We start from the raw sequence: 22429 nt of genomic DNA, 5'->3' as shown, positions 1-22429 counted from the left end.
TAACTCACTGGTGACCCGGCGGACGGGTCAGAGGAGCGACAAGACCTGGTGGCCCGTCTGGCAGTCCATGAAGGCCGGTTCAATTATTGTGGGCCGGTTTAAGAGGAAAGGCATGAGGAATATTTACCTTACAAGGAGTTAAGACTAGGACTTGTATCCGGTTTGTATTAGAGATAGACTAGTCCTAATCCTAATAGGACTCCACATGTAACCCGCCCCTTCAACGTATATAAGGAGGGGCAGGGCTCCCCAAAGGGGGAGAAGCTACAAGCAAGAAGAAAAAATCTTAGGGCTAGACACAAAGAGGAGAGCCGGTTTACGGTGACTCCCTCGTGATGATAATGAGATCTAGCCTCAAACAGCATGTAGGGTTTTTACCGGATGATGTTTCCCGGGGCCCGAAGCTGTCTAAATCCCTGTCTTGTGTTGCGTCTCTCGATTCCGCTCAACCCCTCTCAAGCTACCACATACATGCGTTGGCCTCGCGACTAAGTCCTGACACTAAGGACATCTGACGTGTTAATTCCACGACAGTTGGCGCCCAATGTGGGGCCTGCGCACGGCGGTGATGAGTTCTTGAAGGGATTTCCTCCAGGGATCGAGAAGTTCGCGTTGGTCTGATGGAAGAAGAGCCGGCACGGAACAATCACGTTGGATAAACCGGCATGACAACCCTGGACACAGCGGACAAGTTAAAGGAAATTAGGGTTACACTTATGTGTGCATCTGCAGATCATATGATTCGTCCAAATTCAGAATCAGCCAAGTTTGACGGAAGGTTTTTTGCCGAAATCGTCATGGATATTTGCGGCGGATTCAGTGGCCGGGGCTGGCTGGTACTGATCTTGACTGTCTGACTCACGTATCCGTGTAGTTGCTGTCCATGTATGTTTCAAATTCCCGAGAAATTCCAAAGCGGTGGCTGGAGGCGAACCAAAGGCGATCTGCTATGCTACTTGCATATACTTGAAAAAAAAGGGGAGATCATTGTGGTGGAGAAACCAACTAGTTCGGTTTACATCTACCCGCTTCTACGGCCGGGTCGCCCGTCCGCACTGGCTTACAATGCCACGGTCGACTCGTTTGTTGTCCGGGCGAATCAGGTGTTATCCCCTATATATTTTATCAGCACATGCTTTGTTTGAGAACAATTACTCTGGTATGTGGTATTTTTTCGCAGGGCCATTATTCATTTCAAAGGTGTTGCCAAGGGGCATGCGCTGATATTTTTGTACTACCGCGTTCGTGCCGTGCTGCTTGACGGATACATGCGCAAGTCGTTGCCCCTGCTACATCAACACACGCGAATAACTCCCGTCAGAGCCGGTTTATAACGCGTACACAACTTACTCGTTTGCACCGGTTTACATTGCCGCGGCCAGTTCATCTGACTTGCTGTCGCGGCTGACTCGGCCATGATCGATTTCAGCTTCACCATGGTGATCATCCACCCCGTAGTGGATAGTAACTGGCCTAACATATCAGGTGAAATCCATCCAGTATGTTTTTATATTAAATATTGCTTTCTTTAAAAGAGCAATTACTCTCGCTTGCGGTATTTTTTTTGGGGTGCAGGGCAAATGTGCATTGCAAGAGAGATGGTCATATAAAGGATATCATGCATCGGACCCGTCGTAATGATCTATGAATACATGTGCAAGCCACGGCCTCGGCAGTCTGGTCTATGTCAACATACGGCCGATTGGCCCGTCCGCGCCGGTTTACAACGCCATGGCCGGCTTTCTCGTCCGCACCGGTTTACAACACCGCGATTGACTCACCCATCCGTACTGGCTTACAACACCGCGGCCGACTCATCTGTCGGCACAGCCTCTAATACTGCAGTCATTTTTACCATCCGTCTCTCGCGGCCGGGTCTACATCAACGCACCGGGCTGCATTTGTCTGGATGAGCTGTTTATTGAGTATGAACAAGTCACTACTTGGGAAGCCCGGTTTTTCTTCCAACAAATTGGTGGAAAATTATCATATATTATCAGCCGCCGTCTGCACTGGATGTTTCAATGGGCAGGCGCACAAGTCGCCGCTACTACATTTTGGTTAACTTCAAACAGCCAATTGGAAGGAACCATTGGCCGAGTTGCTGGCACGGCTCATACGGGATCATTTATAACCCGCCGCAGTCACCTCAACCTTCTGTGGATTCAAATCATGCTATCAACACCAATGATATACAAGTTATGCCGGTTTATATCACGGTTAAATATGGAGAGTTTCAAGCCAACTCCTCGAGTCACCTTGAGACTCGGGGGCTACGATGACATGACTCAGCAAGTCTTGCCAGTTTCAGCAAATTTAAAAACCCCAGGACAATGGAGGCAAAGATAACCCGGTCCCGGAGGCTACTGTTATTTGAAGGCTGTCAGAAAATTTCTGGCTTAGAAAGTATATGACAGTTACAAAATCCCGGCTCAATGAAGAAGTTCCGGGTCATCAGAAAGGATTCCGGTTTAAAATCCGGTTCAAGGGAAGTCAGTGTCACTGAAGCTCTCAAATATCCGGTTTACAATCCGATTCCAGGGAAATCTGTTCTCCCACAAAGCTCTGAAGCTCTCAAATCTGGTTTGAAAATGTCTGGTTCAAAAAGGAATTAACTTCTCGCAAGTTCGAGTTGAAAGGCCATCAGAAAATTTCTGGCTGAAAATGAAGATTCCGGTTTACAATCCGGTTTAAGGGAAATTTGTTCTCCCACAAAGCTTTGAAGCTCTCAATATCCGGTTCAAAATTCCGGTTCAGGAAGGATTTATCTCTTGCAAAAAGTTAAAGGGTGCCAAAGAGGACCTGCTGCCATGATGCGTGGTTCAAACATGGGTATCATGCCTTATTGGCTTATCATATTATTATTGATCACTTGCGGGCTTGGTCATGTCTGAACCATAGTCACACCTCTTGATCGGCGCAATGCCACAATATCTCTTGGGGGCTTGGTCGCGTCCGAACCATGGCAACGACTTTTGATAGGTGAAAGCCACCAGATCAGTTGGGGACATGGTCAAGTCTGAACCAGTCACGCCTCTTGATCGGCCTAAGGCCACAGAATCACTTGGGGGCTTGGTCGAACCCGAACCATTGCCATGCCTTTTGATCCGCATAAATGCCACGGTTTCATTTGGGGACCTGGCTGACTTGAACCATCGCCACACCTATTGGGGGCTTGGTCCTGTCTGACCATGGTAACACCATCTGATCAGCTCAGTAAAGCATATTTCTTGCAAACGGTTTTATCATTGCCTTTTGCTTCAGTCTTTTTCTTAAAATGACTATTATTTTTGTTGTGTTTTTTAAACCGGCAAGCGTTTTAAACCGGTTCAAAACTGTCAAATTGGCGGAACACGGTCAAATCCTAATCCGGAGACTATTTGCCCGGTTTGATTTTATGTTACCATCTTATTATGGAGTAAACCAGTGTTCAATAACCCGGCTTGACTTTCAACTACAAGTTGTCAGTACATGACTAATTATGATCCGATGATTATTAACCCTGTCTGGTTTCGACTATAAGTCGCCAGCATTATATATGGTTAAGGAGTTATCAGTACTCAAAATTTGGGTTATTACCTCTACTACAAAAAGTTGGTAAACCAACGATGTGATTCAATGTCACAGGTATGATATATTTCATATTTGATTATTCTTAAGTGCAGCCTTGGTTATAAACCTGGGTTATATGTTGGGCATTATGACCCGTCCGGCGGTAAACCACCAGGACACTTTAAACTTGTTGTATGCAGAAATAGGTTGAATAAAGCATGATTATAAATCATCGGTGTTTATTAAACCGACCTGGCTTTAAGACGATAAGTCGCTAATCTATGATGAGAAATTATTCGGTGTTTATTAAACCGGCCTGGCTTTAAGATGATAAATCGCCAGTCTATGATGAGAAACTGTCCGATGTTTATTAAACCGGCCTGGCTTTGGACTATAAGTCGTCAGTATATATTTGGATTGCGCCATTGGAATCATACGTTTACAAATCATTTGATTATATTATTCAAATCTTCAAATAGCCAACATGGCTGGATTTTATTATGGTTGTCAGTAACCAGTATGATGATTAAGGTTTTCAAAGTCGCTTTAGCGCAATGGCTATTATATTATCAATGGATATGATCTATTTTACAATTGAAGGAATAGTCCCAAGTTGCTACAGGCTCACAACCCGGCACTTGGGGGCTACACTATTCAACTTAAGATTATATCAAATATGCAAGTCTCATGTCGCTGCAAGCATGCACCATGACACTTGGGGGCTAATGCAAAGTCATTTTTTTCTCACCTTATTGAAGACCCGATTCATCACATTGTAATGAGCCGGCCCTTGGGGGCTACCAATTGCCCCTGTCAACAATTTAAGGTACAAAGCTTTTTATCCATTACATTTAAGGGTCCATTGCTCAGTTGGTCAAGCACAAAGCTCTTAACCTTGTGGACGTGAATTCAAGCCCCATGATGGAGGTTATATCATATGATGTAATTTTCATCAAAGAATATGTCAAAGTCCCAGCTCAATATTATCTTACTGAGCCGGCCCTTGGGGGCTACATGTTGCTGTTCAAAGTTTACAATATTATATTTACAAGGTCCCTGCTCATTATTGCATAATGACCCGGCCCTTGGAGGCTACACTGGTTGAAGTTTTTATGAGTATCAGGAAATTACAAGTCCTAGGTTGCTGCAAGCATGACAACCCGGCACTTGGGGGCTACATATATGGAGTATTCAGTTTTTACTAGAGATGAACAACATGGATTTCTTCAAAGTGGCAGTAATTATATGGAAACAAGTCTCAAATCATCACTTTTGTCACATCCCCGGTTCGGGCCTTGCTTGTCTTTGCTTTATCATCCATGCATCGTGTCTAAATTTTCTTTGAAACTTGAAATGGGGGGTGTTGAAACCCTAACACCAAATGAATTCAACTAGGGTCAAAATTAAATCTTTTCAATGAACCCAAAATGCCTTCATAAATGTCCATCATTTTTGAATTGGTCTAGAACCTCTGCCAAAAATGATGCACATATTTTTAGGCCATTCTGGATTTTTGAATTAACCCATATTGTATTTGAATTGGGGCATTTAAATACCATAAATATTTTTAAATGCTCCAACAATCTTGGAATTAGTTGAGGGCCTCTGGAATAATTCATTTAGTGCCCATAACTATTTCCAGAATTTTTAATAGTGATTTGGTTTGAAAACCAAATTAAAACAAATTTGCATAAATAGAAAACAGAACAAAAATAGAAATAAAATAGAGAGAGAGAGAAGGACTACCTGGCGCTTACCTACAGCCCAGATGCCCACTACTGTGCGGCCCAGCCAACCAGGCGCCCCCCTGTCGCCTTCCTCCTCGTGCCAGTAGGCAGAGGAGGGACACCGCGACGCCGCCGAGCTCGCCACACCACCAGGCTGCCTGCCTGCGTCGCCTGGCCACCGCGACGCCTCGCGTCATCTCCTCGGCGCCGCCCCGACCCCCTGGACCCCCCTCGCTCTCTCCCTCTCCCTCATTCCCTTCCTCTGTCTCGCTCTCACACGCACGGCCGAACGCCGCCGCCACCGCTCACCCTGCGGGTAGCCGCAACCACCCCCGTGCCTCTCTGATGCGCCAAGTAGCTCCGCCGTATACCTCTACGCTGTCTCCACCGATCCACACAGCAGGAAGAACCCCGGAGCACCGTCCCCGACGTCTTCTTCCTCCTCGGGTCACCGAGATCGCCGGCGACCGTGCTTCCGCTCCGACGCGTCCCCGAGCCCTCCGAGTCCTCCATTGGAGTCCCAGTGAGCTCCTCCGTCTTTCCCCTCAACCCCGTGCTCTAAATTTGCGTGCTAGCCACCGCCCCGCGAGGCCCGAGCACCGCCGTCCGCCATGGCCGGCCTCCTGCTCACCTCTGAGCCTACCAGGCCCAGCTGTGCAGTTCACCATGCTCCTAGGGCCCCCTAGTTACAGCCTAGCTACCTCGTTCCCTCGAGGGCGAGCCGTAGCCCTGCGCTTGTGCACCACCGAGCTCCGGCCACCGCGGCCGAGCTCCTCGCCGTTGCTACCGGCCACCCCAGCCGCCGACTTTAGTCCCGTTGGATGCGGAAGAGCGCCAGCTACGCATAGAGCCTCTCCGCCGCTCGTTTGGCCGCTGGAGACGCAAACCCGAGCCGTTCCGCCATGCCTGGCCTCGCCGGCGTCGAGTCGCCGGCGGGTTTGACTCGTTTGACCGCGGTTGACCACTGGTTTGACCTTCCCTGACATGTGGGCCCAAGCCCCTAAGTAGTTAACTCGAGATTAATTAGAGCTAACTAATTTAGTTAAGTAAACTAGACACTGACATGTGGGCCCCACCCTGCTAACAGCCTGGTTAGGGTTAGTTTAGCACTAACTAACTCAGTTAGTCGACCGAGTCACTGACCAGTGGGTCCCCAGGTCAGGTTTGACCTGGACGGCGCCTTTGACCTGCTGACGACACCCCGACGTCAGGCTCACGCAGTAATTTATTTTATAGATTTATTCTTTTACAAGAAATTCCAGAAATTAGTATAAACTTCTAAAAATCATAGAAATTCAACCGTAGCTCAGAATGAAATAAATTATATATGAAAAATGATCAGAAGAATGCAATCTATCCATCTGTACCATTTTCATGCATGTTGGAACAACTTATAGCTGCTACTTAGCACAAATCATACTAATGGCATTTAAATATCCACATATGGAGTTTGAATTTGAATCTTGTATTCAAACCAACTTCATTTAATCTATTGCTAGTTGCATTAGCCCAATCAACAGCATATTGCCATGTCACATTCATGCATCATATTGTTTCATTGCATTGATTGTGTTTCTTCTCTGTTGCCGGTATCTGTCCCCTCTCGGTAGATGATGTTCCGACATTGTGATCATTGACAATGATGAAGACTCAATGCTATCTTCGTAAGTGCCAGGCAAGCAAAACCCCCTTGTTCATTCCGATACAATCCTACTCTCTCGCTCCTGCTCTCTTTTGTTCCGTTAAGACAACAACGATTCAACTGTTACTTGCTGCGGTAGCTGAACCCCTTTATCCTCTGTATGACCTGTCATTGCCACAGTAAATAGATGAAACCCACTCGCATGAGTAGGAGTTGTTTGAGCCCTGATGTGCCTACTCATTCATGCTTGTTGTCATGCCTGCTACTGCTTAGAGTTGAGTCAGGTCTGATTCATCCGAGATGAATCAGAGGTGTGTGAACATGTCCTACTGTGTGTGAGCTAAGTGTGTAAACACGATTTGGTAAAGGTAGCGGTGAGAGGCCATGTAGGACTACATGGTGGGTTGTCTCATTGCAACCGTCCTCAGGAACTGAGTTCTGTGTTTGTGATCCATGATTCAGCTACTACCACGCATTGGGCCCGAAACCAATGGACCATCTCGGCTTCTTAATCACCCTTGTCCTCTGTCCAGGAGTTGCAAGTAGTTTCTGGTGTTTGTAGTATGCTGGAGGCCGTGGGCAGCGCTGACCGGAGGGGTGGGCTGTGATGCGGTAGGCACGTGGCCGGGTATACCGGGCGCCCGTTTGGTGTCACAGAACCCTGTTCACATTGTTTGGGGCTGTGAGCGAAACCCCGACCGGATCTCCTCATGGATGGAACCCGAATAGGCGATAAACCTGGACTAGAGACTTGAGTGTTTAGGTAGGCCGTGGCCGACACCAACATTGGGCTTCCGCTTGAAGGTTGCCGAGTACATGTCGTGTAAATGGCGGTAAGTGGTGAGAGCGTGTGTGAAGAAGTACACTCCTGCAGGGTTAACATTATCTATTCGAATAACCGTGTCCGCGGAAAAGGACTTCTGGGTTTCCTGTACAGTTCATAAACAAGTGAAAGTGGATACTCTAAAATACGCAAGATAAGCGTGAGTGCTATGGATGGCGTCCTCGTAGGGAGACGGGGGTGGATCCATAGTGGTGTATTGGTTGATGAATATGTGGACTCGTGTGCGCCACCTCAAAAGAGTTACTTGCAGTCATAGTTCAGGATAGCCACCGAGTCAAAGCTGGCTTGCTACAGTTAAACCCCACCATCCCTTTGTTGATAATGATGCATATGTAGTTAGTTCTGATGTAGTTAGTTCCTTGGTGGGACATTCGATTTCCTTTAGGATAGGGTCGCATCTTGGGCGTGACAACCTGTCATGGGCACGAATCTGTCAAAGATCAAGTCTCCGCGGATGTCGGTGGTGTAGTTGAGGCTTCCAAACCTGACCTGATGGACAGGGGCGTAGCTATCGATCTGCTCCAAATGGCTAAGTGAGTTGGCCCGCAGTGCAAAGCCGCCGAATACGATGATCTGCCCGGGGAGGAAAACCTCACCATGGATCGCATCATTGCAGATGATTGACGGAGCCATCAAGCCTTATCGTGACGACACAGTGGAACTCTCAATGAAAGCACCAATGTCGGTGTCAAAACCGGAGGATCTCGGGTAAGGGGTCCTGAACTGTGCGTCTAAGGCTAATGGTAACAGGAGGCGGGGGACACAATGTTTACCCAGGTTCGGGCCCTGTCGATGGAGGTAATACCCTACTTCCTGCTTGATTGATCTTGATGATATGAGTATTACAAGAGTTGATCTACCACGAGATCATAGAGGCTAAACCCTAGAAGCTAGCCTATGATTATGATTGTTGTTGTCCTATGGACTAAACCCTCTAGTTTATATAGACACCGGAGGAGGGTAGGGTTACACAGAGTCGGTTACAGAGAAGGAGATCTGCATATCCAAATTGCCAAGCTTGCCTTCCATGCAAGGAGAGTCCCACCCGGACACGGGACGAAGTCTTCAATCTTCTATCTTCATAGTCCAATAGTCCGGCCAAATTATATAGTCCGGCTGCCCGAGGACCCCCTAATCCAGGACTCCCTCACCGGCTACCAGCCATTTTCTCGTTAATGAGGAGCGGAGTCCACTCCTCTTGAGAATAACCCACCTAGCATGGAAGATACAGATAGCCCTAGTTGATACATGAGCTGCTCAAGCATACAAAACAGAATTTCATTTGATGGTTTAGAGTTTGGCACATACAAATTTACTTGGAACGGCAGGTAAATACTGCATATAGGAAGGTATGGTGGACTCATATGGAATAACTTTGGGGTTTATGGAGTTTGATGCACAAGCAGTATTCCCGCTTAGTACAGGTGAAGGCTAGCAAAAGACTGGGAAGCGACCAATTGAGATAGTGACAACAGTCATGAACATGCATTAAAATTAATCAACACCGAGTGCAAGCATGAGTAGGATATAATCCACCATAAACAAAAATATCGTGAAGGCTATGTTGATTTTGTTTCAACTACATGCGTGAACATGTGCCAAGTCGAGTCACTCGAATCATTCAAAGGAGGATACCACCCTATCATACGACATCACAACCATTTTAATAGCAAGTTGGCACGCAAGGTAAACCATTATAAACTCCTAGATAATTAAGCATGACATAAGCAACTATAATCTCTAATTGTCATTGCAAACATGTTTATTCATAATAGGCTGAATCAGGAACGATGAACTAATCATATTTACAAAAACAAGAGAGGTCGAGTTCATACCAGCTTCTCTCATCTCAATCAGTCCATCATATATCGTCATTATTGCCTTGCACTTGCACAACCGAACGGTGTGTATAATAATAATAGTACACGTGCATCGGACTAAGCAGGAATCTGCAAGCATTCAATTCAAGGGAGAAGACAAGGTAATATGGGCTCATGGTTAAATCAACAATCATGCATATGAGAGCCACTAAACATTTTCATTATGGTCTTCTCCTCTTGACCCCCAAAGGAAATAAAGGGTATAAAACTATTTACACGGGAAAGCTCCCAACAAGCAAAAGAAGAACGAGAAATCGTTTTGGGTTTTCTTTTAATTAATACTACAAGCATGGAAATTAAACTAACTAATTTTTTTGTTTGTCTTAAGGTTTATCAAACACACAAGATGAAAGCTAGAAAAAGAAATTAAACTAGCATGGATAGTACAGTGAAAAAGTATGAGCACCGACAACTAGAATGAGTGTGTGAACATGAATGTAATGTCAGTAAGAAATACGTACTCCCCCAAGCTTAGGCTTTTGGCCTAAGTTGGTCTATGGCCGTGGAGGCTACTCTCCCCGGTGTACTGAGGAGTGTAATCGTACTGCCACTGGCTGGCGATCTTCTCCGGATCCCACTAATAAGATGATGGACGTTAAGGATCAAGTGGTGTTTCCGGCTCAGGCTCTGGAGCTGATGTCTGGCATCGGTGGACGTAAATGGCAGTCGGCAAGACAAGATAATGGCCTGCAGTTAAATCAAACAAAGAGGGCACAGGCAAGATAATATTCTCATTGTGTTTCTTATTAAATCTCAGGTTATACAGAAGCATCTTATCATCATTGTTAACAATAAACTCATCTGCTACCATGCTCTTATAATCTAGAAAAGTAGGAGGCAGCAGTGTCTCCTCCTTCTCATAATGCCTAATAGGTATCTCGAAGTGTCTAGCAAGGCGTGCAGCATAGATACCTCCAAAGATGGGGCCTTTTGTACGGTTCAGGCCGGGCTGGGCTGAACATAGCCGACCAGACTTATTCGAACTGCGTAGTAACATAGCCCGGCATAGAGGCGCCGCACACCCCCTCTGCTTCACTGACAAAGTAATGGATCATGAATTCCCAGAAGGGTTTAAACTCGTAAACATTAAATCATACGACGGCACAACAGACCCCGTGGTATGGATCAAAGATTTCCTTCTCCACATTCACATGGCCCGCGGTGACGATCTACATGCCATCAAGTATCTTCCCCTTAAACTCAAAGGACCGGCCTGACACTGGCTGAATAGCCTGCCGGAAAATTCCATCGGCAGTTGGGAAAACCTGGAGGACGCATTCCTCGACAACTTCCAAGACACTTACTGCGACCACCGGATGCTGATGAATTGAGCCACATTACCCATTATCCTGGGGAGTCAGTTAGGAAATTTTGGACTCGGTTCCTAACTAAAAAGAACCAAATTGCCGACTGTACGGACGCCGAAGCCTTGGCGGTCTTTAAGCATAATATCCGCGACGAGTGGCTCGCCCGACACCGTGGCCAAGAAAAACTGAAGTCCATGGCGGCCCTCACGACGCTCATGACCCGCTTTTGCGCGGGTGAGGACAGCTGGTTGGCTCGCAATAGCACCACGCCAAGAAACTCCGGCACTTCAGATGTCCATGATAGTAACGGCAAGCCACGGCACAATAGACATAAGTGTCGAAACAATGGCGACAACACCAAAGACACGGCAGTCAACGCCGGATTCAGTGGCTCAAAATCCGGTCAGCGGAAAAAACCGTTCAAAAGAAACAATCCGGGATCGTCCAGTCTGGACCGCATACTTGATCGCTCGTGCCAAATTCACGGCACCCCTGATAAGCCAGACAACCACACTAATAGTGATTGTTGGGTGTTCAAATAGGCCGGCAAGATAAATGCCGAAAACAAGGACAAGGGGCTACATAGCGACGATGACAAGGAGCCCCAGCGTCCGAACACTTGGGGACAGAAGATATTTCCTCCCCAGGTGAAAACGGTAAACATGATCTATGCCACCCACATTCCCAAACGGGAATGAAAGCGAGCACTAAGGGACGTCTATGCGATGGAGCCAGTCGCCTCAAAGTCAACCCATGGTTAGCCTGTCCGATCAATTTTGATCGTAGGGACCACGCTACCAGCATCCTATCACAGCAGTTCAGCCACATTGGTCCTTGACCCAATCATCGATGGATTCCACCTCACGCGAGTCCTCATGGACAGTTGCAGTAGCCTGAACCTACTTTATCAGGACACAGTGCGCAAAATGGGCATCGATCCTTCAAGGATCAAACCCACCAAAACCACCTTTAAAGGTGTAATTCCAGGAGTAGAGACCCGTTGTATGGGCTCCATAACACTGGAAGTGGTCTTCGGATCCCCGGATAACTTCCGAAGCGAGAAGTTAATTTTTGATATCGTCCCTTTCCGTAGTGGCTATCATGCACTGCTCGGACGAATCGCATTCGCTCGATTCAATGCGGTACCACACTATACATACCTCAAGCTCAAGATGCCAGGAAACAGTCAATGGAAACACAGACCGCTCTCTCCGTACAGAAGAGCACACTGCGGCCCTCGCGGCAAAAGTACAAAGCAGCTTTCTCCGGCAGACCGCCAATTCAGCGACAACAACCCCGAACACCGTCAAGCGAGTCCGAAGTAATCTGCAACAGGATCGCCAGGCACGCCAAGAGCGTGACTAGCTGTCCGGCCTCCACCCTAGCCCCATTCAGGTAGCATTTGTTCCGCGCGTACACAATTACGCACTCAAAATACCATGGGCATAGGCGGAGGTCCATAGTGCGGTTCAACCGCCACAAGTCCCGCATACTTCAATAACCTTCTTTCTCTTTCAGAACCCTACTTTCGGGCAGCCCCTTCAGAGAACCGGATCATCGGACTTATCACAGGAGGGAAAACCAAGGAGGCAAAAGGCTTTGTGCACAAAGGGAATTCCCATGTGGTATCTATCCATGATTGTTATACCTGTTTTACATACCCGCATGCGGCCCGCCCTTGGATAGGACATGTCAAATAGTCCTATTTGCTTCTGCTTAACGCATTAATTGTACACATACACTTGGACGTATTATTTAAATAACAATGGGAAATAATGTATAGCGTCCGCTTATTATTCCTATCTGCACATTTTCCCTAAAAGTGTTTATTTAATATTGCATCCTTACACTTTGGTACGTTCAGTTTGCCAGGGGCTTCTTATGGTGCCCCATAATACGGCAAGATAAGTTTGAATACTTTTGACAGTGCGGCACCCCGAACTCATAGCATTATATGCATCAGCTCTGAATCATGTCTTGGGTCAATAGTTGGGTTTGACCGGCTCCCTTGTTTTGGTACCTTACGTTCCGTTATATCGGCTAAGGTAGCGCAGGGAGAACTACTGCGATTGTGTCCCGGTTCTTCCGGACAAGCGCCTCAGTAGAGAATGCCGAAAACTGACTGACATGATGTGGTGAGAGCTGGTCGCTGTTCGAGAGGTCTTAAATCCTTAAAGATTTTTCCCGCTTCAGGCGAGTAATCGGCCTTGTCCGATCTAGGCATGTATAGCGCCCCAATTCGGCTTTCCGAATTCTAGGGGCTTTGCCGAAATTTAAAATTGTAGACTTCTATGGCTAAGTGAGAGTTATAAAGTTCATAGTCCGATTGCCTTGTTCGTTGCGCCAAACACCTCCTTAAAGCACCAAAAATTTGGATAAAGAGTGTTTGGGTTTTCCACGAACACCCCAGTACTAGTTACGTGGGGGCGGAAGCCGATGATTGGCCTACTTTCAGAATTTTATATACAGTCGCACAGAAGGTAATACTTTAAATCAACAAAGCGCCATATAGTGCAAACAAACTCGTTTTCATATTACAAAGACGACATGAGTACATTCATTCAAAGATTATATCCTTGATACATTCATCCGCCATGAGGTGAGCGCCTTTCATAACGCCATCATAATATTTCTTGGGGTAGCAATGCGCCTTGCCCTCCGGCGTTCCATCCTTCACCAGCTTCTCTACATCCAGCTTGGCCCAATGCATCTTCGCACGGGCAAAGGCCCGGCGCGCACCCTCAATACAAACGGATTGCTTGATAACTTCAAGCCGTGGAGAGGCATTTACCATCCGCTTTATAAGTCCGAAGTAGCTGTCGGGCAGGGGCTCACCAGGCCACATCCAGACTATGAAGTCCTTCATGGCCACCTCGGCCGCCCCATGGAGTTCAACCAATTGCTTCAGTTGGTCACTCAGAGGCATTGGGTGTTCGGCTCCAGTATACTGGACCAGAACAGCTTCTCCGTCGAGCTCCCCTGTTTGGCACGGTAGAACTCTGTGGCATCCAATATGCTGCGTGGCAGATCTGCGAATGCCCCTAGAGAGCTCCGAATTCGGGTAAGTAAAAGAAATGTCTCCTCCACATGCTTGCTTTGCATAACGAATACCTTACCCGCCGCTATCTTCTTGGCCGCCTGGATTTCCTATTGGGCCTTTTGGGCTTCGGCCTTGGCGTCTTTCGTGCTCTGAAGGGCCTTTGCAAGCTGAGACTCTTGCGTCTTGAAGTCACGCTCCAAGGACTCGAACTTCTTGTCGAGCTCCTAGAGCTCTTGCCATACCTCGCCCACCCTAGCATCTTGCTTTTCACGCTCAATATGCTCTGTGGCCGCCTTGTCTTCCGCCTCGGATAGCGCTTTCTTCAGGGCCGCCACTTCGGTCGTGGCCCCTATTAAAAAATCATGACGCTTTTTGTTAGCGTCACCAATTTTTTCTCCTATATATGATACATGGACGGGGTATCACTCACCTTTGTTCTCTTCGAGTTGCCTCTTCGTGAGGCTGAGCTCCTCTCTGGCCATCTTTAGGTCCCATTTGAGTCCGACAACCTCTGCTATGCGGGCAGCAGCGGCAAGCAGCACCGCCTGCTTATTCACATGGACACATACTGTTAGATTCCTGCGGTTTTGAGTTGACCCTCTGTTTCGCTTTTCTTTCCCAACACCAAACAGAGTAACAGGGGCTACTATCTATTGGGTGATAATTTCTCACACTTTTGACTACTTACCTCAAAGCCTGTTAGGAGGCTGGTGCAAGCTTCGGTAAATCCGCTTTTGGCAGACCGAACCTTCTGAATCACCATACTCATAAGAGTACGGTGCTCTTCATCAATGGAAGCGCCACGAAGCACTTCCAGCAGACTATCCGACGCCTCTGGCGCGACAGAGGTCATCGGCACGGCCAGCTCGCCCTCCCTAGTGTGGGGCTTCCTACCTGAATCCGGAACCTTTGGAGGTTCTGGTGCAGAGTCCGGCTGGGAGCCCAACTTGCTGCGGCTCTCGTCAGCATGATCTATGGGGATCTTACCCCCCATGTGCCCGGTGTCTGGAATTCCGCCTTGGGGCTTCTCCAGAACCGCCTCCCCCTGCTCTGGTACCCTTTGGGACAACACCTCCATGACATCCGCAGGCCGAGGGGAGGTGGCCGTCGGGAGCGAATTCATTGCCGAATCACTCAGAGACCCATCCGAAGAGGATACCTCGGGATGGGACCTGGCCGGACTGCATATGCATGTTCGGCATTATAAAAAACTATAAAGTTAAGTCGCACGAAAAGTATTACAGAGTGCGGGTAGTTACGATCTTGCCAGGGGCTTGCCCCTGGGCAGCCACTCCTCCTCACTGTAAGCGGCCGTGGTGGAGTGATCCAGAAGGGATGCCTTTCCCTTCTTTGGCGTCCTAGCCTCCCCCTGTGGGGTGGCTTTTCTTTTCTTCTCCTTCCCAATGAGGGGAGGGCGAATTTCTTCATGTTTCCCCCCGTCTCCGCGAGAGGAATCTGCCTCGCCGTCCTCGGACGACGAGTCTATTACGGCCTTGCGCCGGAGACCCTTCCTGGTCCCCGCAGCCGCCTTCTTAGACCATTCGGCCTCCCCGGATGGGGCGACCCTCTTCTTCTTCTCCTCCCCTTCATGGGAGGAGCATACCTCATCGCCTTCGTACGAGGCGTCCGGTGCGACCTTGCACCAGAGACCCTTCCTGGTCCCCGTGGCATTCTTTTCGGCCTTCTTTTCCGGCACCTTGTAAGGCATCGGAACTAGCATCTCCATCATGAGTGAGGTTGCTGTTTCTTCCGGGAGCGGAGCCGGACAGTCGATCCGCTCCATCGTCACCACGTAATCCTGATTAGATAAACATGGTGACTTAAAATCCTCCCATGAATATGCTGGGAAAGGTGCATCTAGTGATGATCAGAAAAGTTACCGAATTGGCAAGCCGCGTGGCGCAGAGTCCGCGGTCCTCGGATGTGGGAGGAGGTACTTCGGTGGCCTTGAATAGCACCTTCCAGACGTCCTTATGCATCGCACCGAAAAGCTCTTGCAGTGTCTGGTGTTCGGCCAGATCGAACTCCCACAGATTGAATGCCCGTCTTTGGCACGAAAGGATTCGGCGGGAGAGCATAACCTAGAACACGTTGACAAGCTTGATCTTCTTGTCCATCATGATTTTAGTGCAGTTCTGAAGTCCTGTCAGCTCTGCAGGTTCGCCCCAGGACAGGCCCTTCTTTTCCCAGGAGGTGAGCCGCATGGGGATTCCGGATCGGAATTCGGGGGCCACCGCCTAGTTGGCGTCGCGCGGCTTGGTGATATAGAACCACCCCGATTGCCACCCTTTCACGGTCTCCACAAAGGATCCGTCAAGCCAGGTAACATTGGGCATCCTGCCCACCATGGCACCTCCGCACTCCGCTTGCTGGCCACTCACGATCTTCGGCTTCACGTAGAAGATTTGTAGCCATAGGGCGAAGTGGGGATTGATGTGGAGGAAGGCCTCACACACGACGATAAACGCCGAGATGTTGAGGATGAAATTTGGGGCTAGATCATGGAAGTCCAGCCCATAGTAAAACATGAGCCCGCGGACAAAGGGATGAAGTGGAAATCCTAGTCCGCGGAAGAAATGAGAGAGGAACACTACTCTCTCCTGAGACTTTGGAGTGGGGGTGATCTGTCCCTCCGCCGGAAGCCTGTGCATGATGTTTGCGGCCAGGTATCCGGCCGCCTGAAGCTTGGTAATGTCCTCCTCCGTGACGGAGGAGGCCATCCACTTGCCTCCCGCTCCGGACATGCTGTGAATGGTCCTACGGAGAAGGTGAGAACTTGTGCGCTGGGGCTCGAGAGTGCGAGAATGTATGAGCAAAGGAGGAAGAAGGCGTGGGTAAAAATGGGAGAACATTATCCCTTTATAGAGGTGGCAAAAACGATGCGCCTCCCTGCTTGCCTAATGAAATCGCTTATTTTCCAAGCGCCACGTTAATAGCACGGTTGGGTTACGCGTACCCTATTAATGAGGATCCTGTGATAAGGGAACATGATCTCTGCTTCGACAAGACGTGCCGAGGAAACCGCCTCGCAATATGAGCGGTGGCTGGTTGTGGGAAAACGGTTTGAATAATGACTCAGCCATGGTGTGATGTCACGTTATCTAAAGTTGTCAGCAGAGCCGGACAATCGTCTTGTAGAGCCGGACATGATTTAAGTGTTCGAGATTTACTTTGGAGTATTCGGAGATGGAACCTGCCTTGCAATGCCAAAGACAATCTGCGCGCCGGACTCATCGTCATTCAAGCCTGGTTCAGGGGCTACTGAGGGAGTCCTACATTAGGGGGTATCCGGACAGCCAGACTATATACTTTGGCCAGACTGTTGGACTATGAAGATACAAGACTCAAGACTTCGTCCCGTGTCTGGATGGGACTCTCCTTCGCATGGAAGACAAGCTTGGCGATTCCAATGTTAGATCTCCTTCTTTGTAACCGACTTTGTGTAACCCTAGCCCCCTCCGGTGTCTATATAAACCGGAGGGTTTAGTCCGTAGGACAAGAACAATCATAATCATAGGCTAGCTCCTAGGGTTTAGCCTCTATGATCTCGTGGTAGATCAACTCTTGTAATACTCATATCATCAAGATCAATCAAGCAGGAAGTAGTGTATTACCTCCATCGAGAGGGCCCGAACCTGGGTAAAACATCGTGTCCCTTGCCTCCTGTTACCATTAGTCTTAGACACACAGTTCGGGACCCCCTACCCGAGATCCGCCGGTTTTGAAACCGACAATGACCTCTTTCCATCCAGAGGCACCGGACAACCTGCTGGAAACGCTTCACGGCGCTTCCATTGATGAAGAACACCGTACTCTTATGAGTATGGTGATTGAGAAGGTTCGGCCACCAAAAGCGGATTGACCGAAGCCTGCGCTAGCCTTCTAACAGGCTTTGAGGTAAGTAATAAAATTGTAAGGAAATATCACAGTATAGACAGTAGCCCTGATGCTCTATTTGGTGTTCGGAAAGAAAAGCCGAACAAAGGATCAAATAATGTGCGCAGGAGTCTAACAGAAGATGTCTATGTGAATAAGCAGGTGTTGCTGCTGGCCACTGCCGCTCGTACTGGGAGGTCTCTGGACTAAAGCAGGACCTGGAGCGGACCAAAGGAGAGCTCGGCATCATGAAGAGGCAGCTCGAGGAATGTCAAGGTACGCAATGCCCCATCTATATACTTATAAAGCATAAATGGTTTCGGCTGATAGAAGCATCGTGAACTTTGATAAGGGTCACGACTGAAGTGGTGGTCCTTAAAAAGGCGCTGGCCGAGGCCAAGGACAAAGCGGCCAAGGAACGCGCCGAGCGCAAGAAGCAAGAGACCCGGGTCAGCGAGGTCCAGCAAGAGCTCCAGGATTTCATCCAGAAATACGAGTCCTTGAAGTGTGACTCTAAGACTCAAGAGTCCGAGCTTGCTAAGGCCCTACAGAGCGTGCAAGACGCCAAAGCCGAAGCCCAGAAGGCCCTCTAGGAGATTCAGGCAGCCAAGAAGATTGCGGCGGGTAAGGCATTTATTATTCAAAGCAAGCATGTGAAGGAGACTTTCCGTTTACTTACCCAAATTTGGAGTTCTCCAGGAGCATTTGCGGATCTGCCGCGTAGCATATCAGATGCCACGGAGTTCTACCGAGCCGAAGAAGGGAGCTCAGTGGAGAAGTTGTTCTGGTCTCAATATCTTGGGGCAGAACATCCAATGCCCTTGAGCGACCAGCTGAAGCAACTGGTCGAGCTGCACAAGGCAGACGAACTGGCCATGAAGGACCTCATAGTCCGGCTGTGGCCTGCCGAGCCTATACCCAGCAGCTACTTCGGTCTCGTGAAGCGGCTTGTGAGTGTCTGCCCCCGACTTGAAGTCATAAAGCACTCGGTTTGTATTGAAGGTGCGCGGATGGCCTTTGCCTGTGCAAAAATGCATTGGGAAAATATGGATGCCACGACGCTGATGACCGAGGGCCCCTGTCGGATTTCAGGTTCCGGCAGACCCTTGAGGTTCGAACTCTGGGGTGCGCATGAAGATCTTTCCCCTACCAACTCGCGTCTCGGAGCTTCGCAAGGAATCTAGGCTAGAAAGAAGAACACACAAGGGACACGAGATTTATACTAATTCAGGCCACCATTGTGGTGTAATACCCTACTCTAGTGTGTGGTGTGGTGGATTGCCTCAGGGGCTGATGATGAACAATACAAAGGGGGAACAGCCTCGCGAGGGGCTGTTCTTGAGCTGGTGCGATGAACTGCTTGGGTGAGTTCAGTTGCTTCTCTCTAGTTCATGCGCAATCTGGATCTCCGTCCGATGCCTCTCTACTGTGGTGGCTAGTCCTATTTATAGAGGGAGGCCCTGGGCCTCTTCTGCCTCTTCTCAAATAATGAGCGGTAAGGGCGCCAACATTTGGCCATTTTGAAGGAGAACATCTAGTACACTTATCCTGACTAAAGTTGGTCTTCGACTGCCAAAGACTCTGGCGGTGACGCCATCATGGGCTCCATGATGACTTCCATCCTTCCGTTCTGCCGGTCTTGGTCTTGTTGCACCGAAACAGCAACCTTTGCCTGATGCCTTGGCCTGTGCTTGCCCCCTTTGCACCGAAGGGGAAACAAGGACACTGCGCAGGCCGGCGCCCGCCAGGTCTCGATCATCATGGCTTGCGTCACGGGCTCCTCGCGAGGTGCCCTGCCTTGATCTCTCCGCCTCCTCGCGAGCCTGCCTGATGAGGCTCCTCCTGAGGAAGCTTCCTGTCGTTTGCCCTGTGAGGCTTGGCCCCTCGTGATGGTCTTGAGCTTGAGATGATGAAGCTGGGCTGCACAGGGCCCCCACTTGAGCCACACCGCAGGCCGCAGGTAGGCAAGTCTGGGTACCCCCGTTCCCAAAACGCCGGCATTAGCCCCCGGGCCCAAGCTGTGCCCGCACTTGGCTTAGCAGAGAAGCGAAGGGGCAAGTGCGAAGCGCCGCGGGCCCCAATAGACTGCGGCCTTGGGCGCCGCATGGCGATTGATTGGGCGTGGGCGTCTCCGCTTCCCCACGACGCCTCGGCAACCACATGACTTGACAAGTCCCTGCATGCAAAATGGGTCATGATTACCTCCGATCGTGGTGGCCGACGGTTGGCTTTCTCCGGCTATAAGTACGGAACGGCGCGAGCCCTTCCAGTTCATCCCTTCCTGCTACTCCTTTTCTTCTTATTCCTCACCCTTGCTCCACCTTACGCCAATGGCGCCTATCCGTCAGTTTTCTGCATAAGAGAAGGGAAAGGCCCCCCGAGAGGGTCCCGACCCGCTTCCACCGAAGAAGCGGCTAGTCCTCTGCCGCCGTGATGAGGGTGCTCGTCAGGAGGCTTCCAGGACCTAGTACGAGTGGCCGCCGCCTGGGTTTCCGCTGCCCTTGTACGCTAGAGTCGAGGGCCTTGGAGAAGAAGGCGTTGAGCGACCGACGGTGCCGCCGCCGGTGCCGGCGGGTTATGGCGGTGCACGTTGTTCCTCCTGGAGTCCACGCTGAGGGCTCCTCTCGCGAGCTTGTGCTTCACGCCGCCATGCCTCCTCGATCTTAGATTCGCCTTCCTCCCTCCTTCGCCTTCGAGATCCCGCCGAGGGGTCCTCGGGATCTCTGGCTACAGCACGCCGACTACAACACCCCTGCGACCGGGGCGGAGGTCGAGGTTGCTGCCTTGGGCAAGGTCTTCCTGACCCGCGACTGGGGCGAGATAGCCCGGGTCTGCCGGGCAGGGGGCGCCCTCATAATCCATCTCGATTACGATGGCGCCTCCTTGCTGTTCTTCAAGGTCTTCGACGCGGAAGGACGCCAGCTGGAATGCTGCCCCAAGGAAGGCGACCGGGGCATCGGAGTGGCGAGGACCAGGTCGGCCAACCGCTTCCACAGCAGCTCCTCAGGCAGCAGCGGAGGAGCCGGAGGGTCCAGCGACTCCACCGAGCTTCACGTGAATCCGGAGACGAGCGATGACAGCTACGAGCCCCCGAGCTCGCGCCGAGCCCGAAGTAGGGCAGCTGCATCAGGCCGCCGACGCCACTGATCTGGATGGGGTTGGCGCCGGCACCTGACAGCCCACTGTTTATGATGGCTTCTCCTGCGGAGGCGCGCGTAGTTAGCGTTCCTTAGGATTGGCACCTTTTGTTCCCTGCGAGGAATCGAAGTACCACCCCGCAGGGGTATGTAAGGAGCTGGCCATGTCTTTTGTGAATATCCTTATTATGAATCGATGTGAGATGCTTGTCCTGTCCCGGCTCGCCTCCCCCTTTCTTTCCTCACGAGAGCTTGGTGCTCTACGCTGACAGGTCCCGGTCCCCAGGCAGGCTTCAGCCGTCGCTTGTATGCCAGGTCCCAATGCCGTGGACAAGGCCAGGGGGTGAGCAGCCCAAGGTCCAGTAAGAGCCCCTTAGTCGCGATGCTCAGGAGGTCCTTGTCGGTGTCAAAATCGGCGGATCTCGGGTAGGGCGTCCCGATCTGTGCGTCATGGCTGATGGTAACAAGAAGTAAGGGACACAGATGTTTACCCAGGTTCAGGCCCTCTCGATGGAGGTAAAACCCTACTTCCTGCTTGATTAATATTGATGATATGGGTAGTACAAGAGTAGATCAACCACGAGATCGTAGAGGCTAAACCCTAGGAACTAGCCTATGATGGTATGAATGTAATTGTGATCGGCCTTCTAAGGACCAACCTCTCCAGTTTATATAGACATCGGAGAGGTCTAGGGTTTACATAGAGTCGGTTATAAGGAAGGAAATATGATATCCGGATCGCCAAGCTTGCCTTCGACGCCAAGGAATGTCCCATCCGGACACGGGCCGAAGTCTTGAGTCTTGTATCTTCACGCTTCAATAGTCTGGATGTTGTACACAGTCAGGTTGTCCGGATACCCCCTAATCCAGGACTCCCTCAGTAGCCCCTGAACCAAGCTTCAACGACGATGAGTCCGGCGCACATTATTGTCTTCGGCATTTCAAGGCGGGTTCCTCCTCCGAATACTCTAAAGTTCCGGTTACGACGAATAGTGTCCAGTCTTCAATCGATGTTGTGCTCCTCGGCTTCAGCGCCTCAGTAATGACCATCTCCACGTGTCGAGCGAATGCGAGGAGTCAAGGTATTTTTGCATTTGCCACCCTCGATCCTCTGGGTCAACCGTCTATTTGAGGGGACCGGGATTCTCAGATCCAAACCTCACTCTCCTCCCTTGGGCTAGCATCCTAGAGCGCTTCGCGAAAAGCCATTCCAGCATGGCCAGCTGTCACAGCTCTTCTGCCTTCCCTCCTCGCTGTAAGTCGGGGGATTGGGGAGAGTGCTCAGTTCCCCACAGCCGTTAGGGGAAGTTACAAACTCAAGGGTTTCTTCCTCCGGCATTTATGGTCTCCGTCTGAGATGGAATAGCTACTTACGACGGAGGGGAACAAGAGGAGGGATTTCCCAACCCGTCACCTGAGGAGTG

The sequence above is a fragment of the Triticum aestivum genome, chromosome 6B (genome assembly GCF_018294505.1).
Source record: "Triticum aestivum cultivar Chinese Spring chromosome 6B, IWGSC CS RefSeq v2.1, whole genome shotgun sequence".
Taxonomy (NCBI): domain Eukaryota; kingdom Viridiplantae; phylum Streptophyta; class Magnoliopsida; order Poales; family Poaceae; genus Triticum; species Triticum aestivum.
The sequence above is the reverse complement of the archived record's forward strand: the minus strand, read 5'-3'. Positions refer to the sequence as shown.